This window comes from Ambystoma mexicanum, chromosome 7p (genome assembly GCF_040938575.1).
Source record: "Ambystoma mexicanum isolate Mex_15411 chromosome 7p, UKY_AmexF1_1, whole genome shotgun sequence".
Taxonomy (NCBI): Eukaryota; Metazoa; Chordata; class Amphibia; order Caudata; family Ambystomatidae; genus Ambystoma; species Ambystoma mexicanum.
Window position 1 is genome coordinate 55141678 of NC_090939.1, and position 15214 is coordinate 55156891.

General features: G+C 46.9%; 1 protein-coding gene across 2 annotated transcripts in view; it reads right to left on the reverse strand.

Moving 5' to 3' along the window:
* Nucleotides 1-15214, reverse strand: part of TENT5C (terminal nucleotidyltransferase 5C) — a 48200-nt gene that overhangs the window by 11256 nt on the left and 21730 nt on the right. Inside the window, exon 2 of one of the 2 annotated variants that reach the window (XM_069635766.1) lies at nucleotides 14125-14172. The exons of the other annotated variant lie outside the window; for it this stretch is intronic. The gene's annotated coding sequence lies outside the window, so the exon portion shown is untranslated. The remainder of the gene's footprint in view (nucleotides 1-14124; nucleotides 14173-15214) is intronic. 2 annotated transcript variants of the gene reach the window in all.

Consider the following 15214-nt stretch of genomic DNA (forward strand, 5'->3'; position numbering starts at 1 on the left):
AAGCTTAGAATCTTGGCTTTGCAACGAACCTAGAACCGCATTCCTATTCCATACACTTTTGCCGCAACCGCGAGAAACGCACTCGCGAATTTGCCGCGATTTGCAAATTTCTCCATGTGTGAAAACAGCAGTTTTCTTGCTTTCATTTGCCAAAAATTCGTTTAACCTGCTAGTTACGCCTAGATCCTTGCTAAAGTGAGCCTGAACTCATCCCAAGTATATTTCACTCACCCTGAACCTCCTAAATGGAATTAAAACCATTTTCAGCATATTTTTCACTTATTGCCAGCTCATAAAAGCATTTTGGGCCTGTGTTTCCAACTTCTGTGGTCTAAGCTTGCTGGGGTGAACTGAATTACATTTGATTGCATTTCTGAGAACTGTGTGTTTTCCTTCCATTTCCTTGCATAAAGGGGGGAGGGGATTGCCAGAGAAAAGTGATTACATTGTTTTGTTGAAATCATATTGAGTATTTTCTGTATTGCATTTTCATTCAACATTGCATCCATTTGAACCCTATAAAGCATTCTCTACCACATTATTCTTCTGTCCCTATTTACCAGTGTTGCTATCTTATCCATCCTATAACCACTCATCATTGATTATAAAGAAGTGTGCTAGTGCCGGACTATCCATTATTGATTACTGCTCAGATTAAGTGTGATATTCAATTATTAATTTATTATAAAGTGTGATATATATAGTTTAAATTATCAAATAAACCTTTAAACTTGCAAAACAGAACTACTTCTTGGCTCAGTGGGGTCAGGGGGATTCCAAGAGGGGTGTTATATAGGGGTAGTCATCCAGAGCGCATGAACTGGACATAAAGATATATCAATAAGGGTTTCCATTCAGTATCCCAGACTAGGCATTGACTTAGCTGTAGTGTTGAATTGAATCCTCTTACAAATTGGGGGCTCGAGCGGGACGTTTGGGTTAGATCTATCACTTGTGCAGATTAATACAGTGTGCCAGCTGACCAGATACACATATCCGGTTGGATCACCACGCTGTGTTACGCTGTAAAGCACTCCTCAAAGGAACGCTCTAAGGAAAAGGTCTGTTTTGCAAAAATAAAATACAAACTTCTGTAAGTCAGGAAGGAACTCAAATTCCAGAATGACGACCTTACTAGACATGAAAATAGCCAGAGAGCACTTCTTACATAAGTTATTTGTGAGAGGTGAGTGGACTCACCAGGACCGCATGGTCTGGTTGCAGGCCATCACGCAACAGGTCACGGAAACAGGGTCAGATATATGGAGAGATCAGGGTCCCTTACATGTGGCCCTGCGTGAACTATACATGGCTCCTAAAGCCAAGGATGAACAAGACAAGATGGTTAGGATAGCGGCATACCTGTAACTATATAAGGGAGGCATGCAGGATAAATGTACTGAAAGCCAAGATCTGGCGAATAAGCGACAGATGGCATTAGAGAAGGTCCAATCTGACCTGGTCTCTTCTGAGCAGAGACTGCAGGGGAGCCAGGAGTCAGAAAATGAGAGTAGACAGCACATCATTAAAATAAAGAAGGATATGGACATCCTGCAACAGGAAAAGGCTGACCAGGATACCAGATTTCTGGCCTTGCAGAAGGAGTACCAAGAAGGTTTGGACTCCCTACTGCAGAGCCAGAAAAAGCTGGAGCAACAGTTAGACTTCAATAGGGTATGTGCTGAGCAGGTAGTCACCCTGCAAAGCCACCTAGATAGGGAGAAGGCAGAGAGTAATAAACTGATTCTGAAAGACCTGGATATACCCAGGCAGAGTTTGATCAGGAGCGCCAGAAAGCTGGTGCCTTCCAAAGGCAAAGGGACGACCTGGCGGCACAGATGCAGGCTCTTAGTCAGGAAAGGGATACCTTAGGCCAGGAAGTCTGCCACTTAAAAAGGAAAATGGAAGAAAATCACCTGGCCCTCCAGGGACTGGGTGACCTCCAAAAACAACACCATAACTTGTTAGAGCACACCAGGAAGGTGGAGGATGCTCTGGCAAGAAAGGAGCAGCCCAATAAGGACACAGCTCAGGAGGTAACCCTCCTGCAGCAAAGACTGGCCCAGTGCTCCAGGACCAATCAGGAAACGCAGAGAGAGAATGAGGCTCTCTGCCAGCACAATGATAGGTTCCAACAACAGGTAGCGATGCAAGGGAGACTGATAGTCTAGTAAGGCCTTAACTGAGGAACTGAAGGCGCAGGCTTTTGCATTGCAACAGGGAGCAGGGGCGGATAGAGATGAGGTTCGCTGGGAAAGAGAAACTCCTGAGCATAACCCCAGGAGCCCTAGTACCAGAGGCCTTTATCTCTCTCAGGCCCTGGACTCTGCCACCCCCATGTCCCCTGGCACACAAGCACCGGGCCACAGGGATGGCAGATTACTATCCAGCCAGAAGCATGGGGTCATAGGCCAGTACCTCCCAGGAATGGATGGGCGGGCATCCGGGTATGGGCACCCAAGCACAGTGCAATTTAGTGGGGCACCCCAGGAGAGTAGGCCCATTAAGGGCATCCTGAAAACCTCTGCCCAGTTAGGTCAGTGGAGGGGGGGGGGGTACCCATCAAATCCTGGCAGCAAAGAGGAATCTGAAGACTCCTCTGAACGGTACAGGACACAGGAGACCAGGTCCCCACATTCTGCCAGCCATTCCCAGGCTCGCAGAATCCGGGAAAACCTGGAAGATCAGACAGGAACCTCTGGAGCAGTGCCTCTGAGTCAGAGGACGAATGGACAAGGGTTACCCAAACCAAAAAGGCCAATAAGGCAAAAAGGGCCTCGATTAAGGACCCATTGAAACAGATTAAGGCAATCAGGAGTGTCATCACACCTGATCATAAGAACGCCAAGTACTCTGTTTGGGAACACTTGGAGCTCTATGAGCAGATGGAGACTTGTCATTTGAAGGACAGCCAAAGCTGTATCCAATATGTAAAGTGGACATTCTCCCCAGAGTACTCCAGTTTCTTTGCAGGGCTGGAGGACCAAAATCATTCCAGGTGGTCCACCTATAGGGCGGCCATATTAAAACATTTTTCTGTTCACAGAAATCCCCAAGAGGCTCGCAAGGCAGCCTACAATTTGCAGTGTGGGGAGGATCAGGCCCCACAAGAATTTGTGCAGGAGTTAAAGCGTGCTTTTGCACAGACCACAAGAAGGGTGCGCACGAATAGCAGAGAATTTATTAATACGTTTTTCCATGCCTTGCCCAAATACATAATGACCCAGCTCGTGAGGGATTTTCACGAGAAAAGATCTTTAGACTGGGTCATTGAACAGGCGACCCGGATCTATGAGGTGCAGAAGCCAATAGAAAATAAAAATAATGCGCCCAAAAACCCCAAAGCCAACACCCCTGCTGCTGCCAAGGTGGCAGAGGTAAAGGTCACCCCCGTTTTAGAGTTGGAGATGGGGGGGCCTAAAAACCTACCTGCACCTAATAATGCTAGGCCCAGAAGGTCCTCGGGCCAGTCAAACAGGGAGTCAAGGAGTAGTCCCCACAAATGGGGTCCCTCGCTCTCCTGACTATGTAAGTCCCCGTTACAAGGGAAGTCGACCCATCCTGGGTTATGTGTGGACTCCTCCAGCCCAAGGGGGGGATCCAGCCAAGCACCTAACCCAGGGAACTTCCCTCCCAACGGCAGAAATTCTCCAAATCCTGGGCAGAACTTTTTCCCCAGGTATCCACCCAATTTCCAGCCCCAAAATCCTCCACCCTTCTTTCCCCAATTCCCTGAGCCCAGACAACCGAATCCGGGAGAGGGGAGGCCAAGGGTGGAGGGGTATCCAAATCTTCCCAACCAGGGGTACTACCAAAGAAGGGATAGCTACCCTTCCCGGGATCAGCCCAGGGGAGAAAACAGGGCCCCGTATCAGCCTGAGCGGGTTTCCCAGTTAGAGCGCTAGGTTCAAAACATGGCGCGGGATCTGGGTCACATACTGAGGGCTCAGCAGAACCCTCAGATCGGCATGCCGGCGCAGAACGCACCCAACTCTGGACCTGGTGCTCCAGAACAATGACAGGGGCAGCACCCCGATAACTCACTGGTTCCCAGGGAGGAGGCACAAAGGGAAGGGGGTGTAAAGCCTTGGAGGAAGCTTCCTCCCCAACTTGTAAACAGCCCCTGGAAAACCAGGAACCGGAAACAAAATCTCTTGCCCCTGAAAGTCTGCCTTCTAAGGAGCAGAGGGGGGGGTAGGAGAAACAAAAGAGCCAAACAGACTCAGTTTGAGGAGGAGGTACATATCTTCCAATTTGAGGGAGAGGGATCCTCAGAGGATCCTGGGAAAAGGATCTTCTCCTTCAGAGAGGGGGGGGGGGAACTCCTCCCAAAGAAAAATGGGTCCCTAGGGATGCAAATCCAGACTGGGGAGATGTGGAGACTGAGCTACCGCCGCCCACCATCTCATCCCAGAACCAACCGCAAGAAAATCCCCTGGTTCAAACCCATCCCGATGACTGCCTCCAAAAAAGGGCGGGGCGTCCCAGAACCGGAACCAGGGGAACCCACAATGGCTCTGACCTCCAGTCGCCAACTTTTTTCCTTTCAGATTCCTAAGGCTCTCCACAGAAGTCTGCCCAAATCTCTTCGCTAGCGATGTCCAAAACCAGAAAGTTAGCCCACCAGTTGTCCAAAAATGTGCATTATCTGTGCCCCCTTGAGGAGAAGGAGGGCAGATACTATGCCCCGGTACAAGTACAGGGTACAATTTTGGCACTGGTGGACACGGGATCTCAAGCTACCCTTCTGTCCAGAAGGGTCTTTGATGAACTGAATGCAGGAAGGGGAGGGAATTACCAAATTCCTCTCACCTCACTTCCTGGACAACTCCAGAACTTTGACGGGAAGGAAATTCCCGTCGAGGGGACGGCAGATTTGGACATTAAAATTGGCCGACACAAGTTGAAACACCCGGTCATAGTTGTGACTCCAGAGGGCACCCCTTGTTTACTGGGGAATGACCTCCTGAGGAGGTTGTCACCCTTAATAGATTGCATAAACAAGGTCCTCTGGACCCAGACTAGCCGACCAATAAAATTGTTTTGAGTGTCAACCACGTTAGTTTAAACGGCACCTGCCACATGGTTGAACAAAAATTTGACCAAGTAGAATTTCACTTCCAGAACAACCAAACTCCAGACGTGACAGTAATAGCAGTAGGACAACAGACTGATGATGGGGGTCCTCTATTTCTGAAAATCAACCTTCCTTCCAGTCTAAAGTGGTATTCCACGCTGGAAGGAAACACTGAGATTCTATACTAATCCACAATCAGAAACTCCCACTCCTATAGTCCAGAAAGATGTGAAATCAGCTCAGAGCCTTACTGATGTTCAGCAAATTGGAGAGCAGTTGTTCATCCCTGTCCAATTAAATGATGGGAAGGACTCTGTTCTTGCTCGAGTGTGTGTGAACAACGGTAAGAGCTTCATCAGCAAAGCCATGTTCCGCCAACTCCCAAAAGATCCAGCCATTCCCACATTCAAACTGATAGACAAATGGGAAATGGACCTGGAAGCGCCTAATTCCAAACATCTCCTGCCAAGCAGGTGTATGCTCAAAATCTCCATTGGCAACAAGAGCATAGTCCATAATTGTTGGGTCGTGCGAGACGTCACTGCCGCCTTTTACTTAAGCAGTGACATTCTCAATCGCTTTGCCATTAGTTTGGACCTAATAAACTTCAAAGCTTGGTCCCGATTAGCGGATAATCCCATGGGCTTTGATGATCCAGAAAAAGCATTTAGGTCAGCTCAATTGCTACCTTATGCAGTTGAAATTCAGATCAAAGAGGAAGTCACCATCCCAGAAAGGACCCGACAATTCTCCCTCGAAGTGAAAGTTAAGAGGACAATATTTGCAAAACCCTGATGCTTACATACATCTAAACGCTTCTCTCCAACAGCCAGGGTTGGGGGTAAACCCAACTCCATTAGTCAACATAGAACATGACACCATTCTAATAGAGGTGGATAACAGCGACTTAAAGATTATTACTCTAGCCACAGGCACCATTATTGGAATAGCGGTTGATGACCGACATTTTTCCATCGATTTAGGTAATGAACTGTTAGGACCAATCCCCAAGGACTGTTTTGACAGTGACGACAATACAACACCAGACAGGATTTTTACCCGGCATGGGGGGGGAACTTCCTGGTGTACACTTCCTGCCCTTATGGTAAGGAAGATGTGACTTGTGACTTCAGGAGGGATCAGGTGATTTTCCAGGTCCATGAGGGCTGCCTTTCCCACCTGAAGCCTCCAGTTCAAATCAGCACTCTGACCAGGGACTTCTCCACCCAGCTGGAGGAGGCCGCTGAAATAGCCAAACCAGAAGTCTTTCCAGGCTTCAGGCAGATGGTGGAAGAGAGTCAACCTAGCTGAGGCCTGTGTGACTCGAACAAAAGCAAAAGTTGAAACAAGTTTTCTTGGATTTCCAAGATCTCTTTGCAGTAGACTCATGACTGTGGCCGCACCGACATCCAAACAATCCCCACGGACCCTGGCATGACTCCAGTGTTTGTGAAGCAATATCGTTTGCCTCTCGCATCCATGGAGTCCCTTACTGAAATAATTAAGAACCTGGAGTCCCGGGGAATAATCCGTCCAGCCCAATCCGGTGCTGGGATTATTGAAGCCAAACGGCCAGTGGAGACTCTGCACCGACCTCAGGGAGATCAACAAACGGGTCCATACTTCCCGATGGCCTCTGCCCTACATTGACCAAGGGCTGGCCCAGATCCAGGGGTCACAGGTATTCACTGCAATAGACCTGACCAATGGATACTGGACCGTACCCGTCAGCAGGGAGGACCAATACAAACTGGCTTTTACCTTTGGGGGCCAGCAGTACACATGGACCCGGACTCCCTTCGGATACCTTAACTCCGGTAATGAGTTCAATATTTTCCTACATAAAGGCCATGCCCGACCTGGGTGCGAGGGGTAACCTGGCTTATGTAGATGATGTCCTCATCAAAAGTTCATCTGTGGAGGAACACATAGCGGAGATCCGTTATGTTCTGACCCAGTTGAGGGCCGCCGGAGCAAAACTTTCCTTTCAGAAAGCACAGTGGTGTAGAACCCGTGTTAATTTCTTGGGGCATGAGATTACTCCTCAGGGTCTCTGTCCCCAGGAAAAGAAAGTGGAAGCACTTCAGAAACTGAAAGACCCCACAACTCTGCGGGAACTAAGGAGCCTCCTTGAACTGACTAATTACAGCAGAAAGTTCATCGAGGGCTACGCAGAGATCACCAGACCCCTGATTCATCTCCTGAAGGGGGGGGTCAAGTGGGAATGGGGTCCAGAACAAGCCGAGGCAGTAAGACAACTCAAAAGAAGCCTCTCACAAGCGCCTTGCCTTGCTTACTCTGTCAGAAACAAGGAGTTCTTCCTGGAGACGGGGTTCTCTAATACGTGCTTGACAGCAGTATTATACCAAAAGCATGACAAGGTCAATAAAGTAATCTCCTATGCGAGCAAAACTTTATCCTCTGTGGAGGAAAAATTCAACGATTGTGAGAAGGCACTCCTGGCAACGGTGTGGGCATTGAAGAGTTACCGCCCGTTTATCCAGGGGGAACACATCATAGTGGAGACTCCACACCAGCCTCTGCAATATCTCCAAAGTGATAGAATCCGGCCCGGAAATGTGAGTAATTCCCGAATTACTTCCTGGATTCTGTCAATGCAAGGCTTTCCTGTGGAGGTCAGATATGGCCAAAACAAGAAGAGTCCCCTCGCGCAAGGTCTGGCTGACTTGCATGATTGTGCCAGAGAAAACTGTGTCGAGGACGAAAGTCTAAAAATAAAGGACAACATGGAGGCATACCTTAATTCCCCCCACAAAGTCTTTGAAGAGGACAAGTGTGAGGGAAGGCCCACTGTCTATGTGGATGGATGCTCTTACCATGTTGAAAACGACGGGGAGAAAGAACTGGTGGCCGGCGTAGGGAATGCATGGGTGAAGGAGTTCCCAGAACCCTCAGCTGGATACAAAATTGGTCCCCGAAGTAGTCAGGTGGCAGAATTGATGGCTGTGCATCAGGCCATCCTCACTGCTGTCCAGCATCAACTCCACGAACTGGTCATAATCACAGATTCGGATTATGTACAGAACGGGTTCAGATTCGGATTATGTACGGAACGGGTTCGTGGAGCACCTGGTTAATTGGAAAACCAGAGGCATGTTATGTGCCAACAATAAACCCTTGAAACATGGGAAGTTGATCCAAAACATTGATGATCGGTCACCTCGAATGAGATGACCATCTATTGGAAAAAGATTAAGGGTCATTCCAAAGTAGAGGGACCAGACAAAACTGGAAATGACTTAGCTGATCAGCTGGCCAAAACCGGGGCCATCCAAGGGGATCTAATTGATATTGAGTCCCTGTTGGGGGAAATCCAGGTCACTGCTATCACTAGGTCCCAGACAAATGCTCACAGTGATCTTTCAACTGCCCAATGGAGCAAGGAGACCCCTGATGCTGATTTGATTACCGCTCAGAAGGGGATCCAATTATTGGTAAGTTTTACCAACACCTTGAGGACCCTGAGAACTTTCCCCTGACGGATACCGATTACATTGGGAAAGAGGACCTAAGAGTGTTGATGAAATGTCCAAAAATGTTCCGAATCCAAGACGGTTTGCTGGTAAGGAAATCCAAAGCTGGCCACGATCAGTGGGTGGTTCCGACCTCATTCCGAAGCCTGATGTTAAGTCACGCCCATGATGCGGCCACCGCCGGTCATAGGGGGTTTCACACAACACTGGAAATCTTGAGAGGGTTGCATACTGGCCACACATGGGGCAGGACCTTGACCAATACTTGAAGGGGTGTCTTGTGTGTGCGCAATTTCAGCCGACGTCCCTCACACACCGCGTGCCTCTCCAAAAGCGGGGGATGACACTGCCATGGTCAGATTTACAAAATCGACTTTGTAGGCCCCGTGATTCGCTCTGCTAGGGGGGAATAGGTACATGTTGACTGTGACATGCTTGTTTACCAAGTGGGTGGAATGTCTCCCAGCCCCAAATTGCAAGGCAGAAACTGCAGCTGCCCTGATGATTAACCACATCTTTTCCCGTTTTGGTCTACCTCAAAGGATTGAGTCAGACAGAGGTAGCCACTTCACCAGTGAAGTGATGACAAAGATGTGGGAGATACTGGGGGTCAAAAGGAAGTTGCATATTGCTTACCGGCCAGCTTCTTCTGGGGCAGTAGAGAGATATAACCGAACCATTGTGAGCATACTAAAAAAGTTTGTGCCAGATTCTGGGCCAAGTTGGGATATCCGATTACCTCTGGTCCTAATGGCCATCAGATCTACCCCTTCATCTGCAACCAAAATGTCACCATTTGAGTTGATGACTGGGCGCAAGATGGTGCTTCCTCAGCATTTGCTCTACAGGACCCAAGAGCAGACCCTAATAAATGCCTCCACAACTCACGAGTATGTGGAGAATTTAAGGAAACACCTTCAACATGCTTTTGCCTATGCTCAGCGGAATCTAGAAAGATCAGCTGATAGCATGAAGACCCACTATGACCTGAAGACTTCCAGGAAGGAATATCAGGTGGGGGACCGGGTCTATCTATACAATTTCCAAAGGAACCAGGCCAAAGAGCGAAAATGTTTGCCTACATGGAAGGGACCCTTTGAGATTATAGACAAAATCTCCCCTGTGGCCTATAAGATCCGCATCCCAAAGGCGGTTTGGCAGAGGGGGGGGGGGGGGGGGAGGGGGAAGACAAGTGGGTCCACATAAACCAGTTGAAGTGTTGCCATCCCAGGCACACTCTGCAACAACTGGAGGAATCCTCTGGAATCCTAGAGGGTACTGTCTCAGATTAATTCAGTTCTAACTTAAAATATCCTACATATCGCCTATCAAATTCTGAGTTTATCAATGTGGGCGTTTTTGTTTTTGAATGCAAAAAGAAATGTGCATGTCCATATGTTTTGACTATAAATTTATATGCCACCCCACTAGATCAATGGTGGGGGAAGAATGTCTATGAATTGGTATTGCCGCTCTTCCTTTGTCGTCCTAGGAGAAAGAAAACCTGGAGACGGGCCAAGGACGACGATCCGGAGACCGGGAGCAGAGACGCAAGGGGCCCAGTGTACCGCCCAATACTCCCATCAGGACCGGCGAGGAGAACCGATGGATCCGACCGGATGGAGGAAAAGATGCTGAACTGTGCCATCTATTGGAAGAAGAGGAGGAAACATCCCAGGTCTTGCGAGTCCCATCAGTGAAACAGAATGGCCATCGCAAGAGGGGGGGCTTGTGGGATGTTTTTACCCATACATCCGAGCCCTACCTCAAAAACTGTGCAGTACTGACATGGAAAACATGATGGCCAGAGATTCCCAGAAAATGCATGAAGAATAGGCTGCCACTCATTTTTGCCGATGTTATGGGCACAGAAGGGCACTGCCTAAAACCACCATTGGACTACCCACACAGTAGCCTGAAACCATTGGGAATGGCAATGCTGATTGCCAAAAGCAACCTAGAATTGTGGGGAATTAATTTTCTTAAATCCCAAAAATGGGTGCATTACCAGTACTCACCACTATCAGAAAGCCGGCGTTTTAAAACACCAGACTTTTTCTTTTTGTGTAAAACTGAATAAATGAATGAAATAAATAAAGGCAGGCCAAAGAAAGACTTACTGATAGGGGGATACAATCTAAAGTTATATTCTGAAGTGACTTGAAGGTTATAACAAGACTGGCTGAGTTGTGGATTTCAGCAGTTTAAGTAAATTTGGACGGAAAGACACTAAAAATCTAAATGTTTAAAAGAAATGAGTGACCTACTTTTGAGTGTCACATAGGTTGCAATTGTTTAAATGTCATAGTTTTAAACTTAGAATCAGCATTCTAGCTGCATATGTAAAAATGGTCCATTTTATTTGAATGTAGAAAACTGGGTAACTAAAAGTGACATTAGCTGGGGCCTGACTTAAGGAACTGAATTCTGCCCACCAGCTACCCCCGACAGGAGATGAGACTTGCACAACAGCTGTGTTCCCAGGCCTAGCTGCCCTTTTGCTGCTCCCACCAAAAGGGATATGACACTTCCCTGATTGAATTACCTGGGCTCTGCAGGAAATTGAACAAAGCCCTGTCCTGACTCAGGCAAATGTTTTATTATGGGGGCCGTAAAAAGTGGCTTCCTCCTGGAAGGAAAGGGGAGGAGCACTGCCTGTGAGCAAGCTGAGCTTGAAGAAAGTGGAAAAACTGGTTTCTGTACCATGTGACCTGAAAAGACACCCCTGGAGCCAGAATATGGTTTTAGAAAAAGATGAATAACTCATAGTACGGACTTGTCATAATTATTTAAATGATACCATAATTCTTGTGATTTTTCTGCCCACATTTAAGAGGTTTTTAGAACTGGTGGCATGACCTGGGGGCAAACTAGCAGTTAAGAGGGTATTACTTAAAATGTATGCATGTGAAAAGTCTGATACTTCATCAATTAATGCCTGCATGCCTTGCACACATTTGGGTAAATTTGAGTAAGAATCTGATATTGGTAACCTGACCAAAAAGTGAAATATGTTGCTTGGACAGGGTATACCTCCTGTGATATGGGATGGGTGCATGTAATTTAAACAAATGTGTACTTGTGCAAATATGTCTTTTGGGTCAAAATATAGATTGTGTGTAATTTGACAGGGGTGGGTTCTCTGTACCATAAACAGACCTCATCATGATGACACTTCATTTCATTCCCCCAATCAAGGGGAAGAGGATGAAGTGGCCAATGACAAGTGGAGAGGGGTAGGGCCTAGGAAGCTAGCCTTTACACCCATTTTCAAAACACATAAAAGCAGACAGGACAGATAGGGACATTCAATTCCATTTGCTGCAACGCGCTCTGCCGGACCATACCACACCCAGAGATCCAGATATCAAATCCATCAATCTCCAGAGAGAGCAGAGCTGACCCAGACCACTGTTAAGTGCCGAGACCAGACCAGAGTCCAGTCTAAAACCTGACCAGATCCGTGGCGAGGCCCATTCTATTTCTAAAGATATTGTGAGTACCTAGCGGAACTGTGCAGAACCAATCTCTTAGTTAAAATAATATAATTCAATCTATTTTAATCTAATTAGAACTGCCCAAAAGCTGTCACCTGTCATTTTCTAGCTGCTAGCTGTCACTTGTCACTTTGAACTTTAAAATTTCAAATCCGAAAAACAACCTTCACAAAATCGTTCATAACTCCGTAACCGTTTGTCTTAGAGACTTGCAGTAACTTTCCTCTGAAAGCTTAGAATCTTGGCTTTTCAACGAACCTAGAACCGCATTCCTATTCCATACACTATTGCCGCAATCGCGAAAAACGCACTCGCGAATTTGCCGCGATTTGCACATTTCTCCACGTGTGAAAACAGCAGTTTTCTTGCTTTCATTTGCCAAAAATTTGTTTAACCTGCTAGTTACTCCTAGATCCTTGCTAAAGTGAGCCTGAACTCATCCCAAGTATATTTCACTCACCCTGAACCTCCTAAAGGGAATTAAAACCATTTTCAGCATATTTTTCACTTCATTGCCAGCTCATAAAAGCATTTTGGGCCTGCGTTTCCAACTTCTGTGGTCTAAGCTTGCTGGGGTGAACTGAATTACATTTGATTGCATTTCTGAGAACTGTGTTTTCCTTCCATTTCCTTGCATTGCATAAGGGGGGAGGGGATTGCCAGAGAAAAGTGATTACATTGTTTTGTTGAAATCATATTGAGTATTTTCTGTATTGCATTTTCATTCAACATTGCATCCATTTGAACCCTATAGAGCATTCTCTACCACATTATTCTTCTGTCCCTATTTACCAGTGTTGCTATCTTATCCATTCTATAACCAATCATTGATTATAAAGAAGTGTGCTAGTGCCGGACTATCCATTATTGATTACTGCTCAGATTAAGTGAGATATTCAATTATTAATTTATTATAAAGTGTGATATATATATTGTTTAAATTATCAAATAAACCACTTCTTGGCTCAGTGGGGTCAGGGGGATTCCAAGAGAGGGGTGTTATATAGGGGTAGTCATCCAGAGCGCATGAACTGGACATAAAGATATATCAATAAGGGTTTCCATTCAGTATCCTAGACTAGGCATTGACTTAGCTGTAGTGTTGAATTGAATCCTCTTACAATACTGCCAATTTATGATACCATGAGCCATGATTAGCAGACCTAGTCACCATCCCTACACTTGCAATGATGCAGTGACACGACCACGTGGGGAGCCTGGCAGAGGATCAGTTTATGAAGCTTCCTGCTGGTACAAGCACTGGGCCGAATATGACCAGAGCATGAGTGTTCATTTTTAATGAAATCTGGGGATCGAGAACTTCGGTCAACTCCTCCACCTCCCACAGTCTCACTAGGACTGAAGTCAGATAGAGGAACAATATTCATGTTCCAAGATAGCCACTGACTGAGCGGGGTGCAGAAGGCCTAAACATGCAAAGGGCAAAGTTGGTTCTGAGGTGAAACATTGCAGTCTAGGCGGCATATGTACAGGGTGTAGTAAATTGAAGAACCATTGCAGGTGGCTCCAAGCCTGCCCTTGTATGGCTACGAATACATGTACTCCATGCACTTACACTGTGTGGGGGTGGGGTTAAAGCCATGCAAATTGGTGTGGCAACTCAACCCGATTTGGTCATTCTAGGTCAAAGACCACCAAAACTCCTTTGGACTAGGTGCAGCACGGGCGGGGGGTTTACAGAGCAGCCCTTCCAAGCTCCATGAGGAACGCATGACGTGCAGAGTCAGCAAAAACTGAAATGTGCAGATTAGTTGCGTTTGGTTTAGTGGCCACAGTAGTTGCCAGTAGCAGCATCTAGGCAATCAGTGCGCTGCATAGAAGAAACGTGCAGGGACTGGATTGCATAGGTCAGTAGTAGGCAGAAGCAGCTGTGGTTCTGCCCATGGGTGCAGACTTGTGCAATAATACAAGTTTGTTAAAATGGCCAGGGAGCACACACGTACATTATAATACTTAGTCACACAGCAACGCCCCTGCCAGAATTCTAACAGGTTGCAAAGGCTCAGATACATGCAACATGCCCCAAGCGACGAACCTTCGAAGTAGTGCAGGCAGGTTTTCACTTCATCTACACACCTGTAATCTAGACACAAGAAAATCCCAAATTCAGGTAAACCAAGGGTGTGGGATACTGAACCAAAAATAGGGCGCAAGAGGTTTGGTCACCCGAAAAAGGTGTTTTACATAATGGACGAGGAGATATTTTACAGCATACTGAAAGAAAAATGGCTTTTACCCAGATTCCAATCAGTTTCATAGGGTAATTGATCAGGAGGCAGGCACAATGTCTTGCTGCATGCAGCTGGGGGATCTCCATGCAACACAGGTTATCACTGGTAGAAGACCAGCTGCACATCTCATTCTCACTAGGTGAGCAGTATTGTAATACAGTCAACCTTACAGTGGCGCGTTATGGACCAGGGGGCGCACTTTCTATGCTAAAATCTGGTTCCTGGCAATGGACTGTATGCTGGATTCAGTCCTGAAGACATGCAACATCTGCCTAAGTTGGCAGCTCCAAAGATACATGGAAACGCTCTGCATGGCACCACTGCCAGAGAATGTCTGGACTCCTGCAGTCTGGCATATACATGCTTGTTGCATTGGACATCCCCGAATTGGATGCAATATTTTCCACCTATGGCATACTCCAGGTGGTTACATTTGATACAGAACCCTAGTTCACAGGAGGTAGTTACATGCGATTCCATCACAGAAGAAAGCCCCCAAACCCCTCTCCCCCACCACTATGGACTCGCGCCATTGGGGCGGTCGAGTGTGTCAGGTCCAACAGCGAGAGGTGAGATATCAGACAATACCAACTCTTGTGAAATAGAAAGTGTCCAGCAAAAATGTTCAAAACAAGTGCGCACAATACTTCTGCAGGATGCAAGGAAAAAGGAGACTTACAGAACCAAGGGACAAAAGGAAAGCATATGCAGACGCAGGGCATGTTCATGGGACATGCAGATGGGGACAGGGTGGTAGGAAGACGGTCAACACAAAGGCACTTCCCTTTTGACACAAGCATTGACTGTAGGTTTTTGGGTATAGCTCTTTATTGAAGGGATTTGGAAAAGGCCTCTTTATCCCTAAAGCCAAGAGGGATTGTCCCAGCCTCAAAG